Source organism: Trichechus manatus, unplaced genomic scaffold, assembly GCF_000243295.1.
Source record: "Trichechus manatus latirostris isolate Lorelei unplaced genomic scaffold, TriManLat1.0 scaffold00101, whole genome shotgun sequence".
Taxonomy (NCBI): Eukaryota; Metazoa; Chordata; class Mammalia; order Sirenia; family Trichechidae; genus Trichechus; species Trichechus manatus.
Genome location: NW_004444037.1, coordinates 3537904 through 3539452, shown reverse-complemented (window position 1 = coordinate 3539452; position 1549 = coordinate 3537904).

The following is a 1549-nucleotide window of genomic DNA, read 5'->3' as shown; positions in this document are numbered from 1 at the left end:
CAGGTTAATTCACCAAAGTTTAATCCTCTCTGTTTATTTTATTTATGCTGTTTCTCTGAGAATAGTACATCTAATAGAAATTTGGTGTGAGCCGCATATGTGACTTTTTTCCTACTAGCCATTAAAAATAGAAACAGGTGAAATTAATTTTATATATTTTGTTTACCGCATATCCAAAATACTGTCATTTCAACATGCAGTTGGCATAAAAATCATTGAGATATTTTACTTTTTTTTGGTATTAATCCTTTGAAATCCTACTGTGTGTATTTTATATTTATATTACATTCTTAATTTTGAGTAGCCACATTTCAGGTGTTCCATAGTCATGTGTGGTTAGTGGCTACCTTATCGGATGGCACAGTGATAGAATTTATTTTAACTCTTCTCTGTGGAAGTTCTATGCTTTTCAAGACTTAAATATCAACACCATGGTGGACAATTCCCAGTCCTCATCCATCTCAATTTACCTATGTGGTTATAGCAGTTGTTTTGGCACTTGTAACATATGTCTCGTATGATTGTTTCTTATATCACTCCTATCCATTAATTGAAATTTCTACCCTATTTAACAGCTGCATAATAAATTACTGGTTGAACTAAACTTGTGGGAGAGCAGGAGCGGGTACAAATTTTCTTTTGCCTAGGCTTTACTTCACCTTAATATATTTATTTAAATTTTTATTTCTTTAACCTATGCAACATCCTTGAGTCTACCCTTTTATCTCCCATATTGGATCAATTGCCAAGTTCTTAAAAGCTTTATCCTTTTAGATATCATTGGTTTGCCTTCTGCTCGCTCTTTGTTGTTGTGTGCCGGCCATCCAGTTGAATCTGACTCACAGCAACCCTATATGACAGAGTAGAACTGCCCCATAGGGGTTCCTAGACTGTAATCTTTCTGGGAGCAGATCACCAAGCCTTTTCTTCTGAGGAGCCACTGGGTGGGTTCAGACCACTGACCTTTTGGTTAGCAGCTAAGCATTTAATCATACTACCAGTGCTCTTTACTCTTTCCTTAGACCAGGAAGTTTCTTGCCTGGATTGCTACAACAGCATCCTATCTGGTCTCCTAAACTAGTTTACTTAAGTGTTTAAAAGCTCCACAGTTGCTCTTAGGACGAAATCTGTACTCAATCAGTATGACTCAATGAGGCCTAAAGGATTAGCAGGGACATGGAGGGGAAGGGAACAGTGTTCCAGGCCTAGGGAAGAGCATGTCCGAAGGCCTGGAAAGGGAATATAGAAGTTTCGTAAGGAAGTTGAAGCTCTAGGGAGGGAGTAGAGGAATATGAATTTGGAGCACTAAGCTGAAGCTATATCCTGAAGGTCTTTTAAACTTTGTTATAAGTCGGGACACCAGGTTAAGAGGATGGAGATTCACTGAGGGTCTCAAGTTAGGTGCCCTGCAATGGCAACTAATAAACCAAATTGTAACAAATTTGTTTAATGGTTACTTCCACTAATCGGTGATCTGACCTCAGCCCAAATCTTCGTTCTTATGTTGCTTTTCCAGTCCTTTCTACTCCTTAGCTGTTGCCCCCCTTCC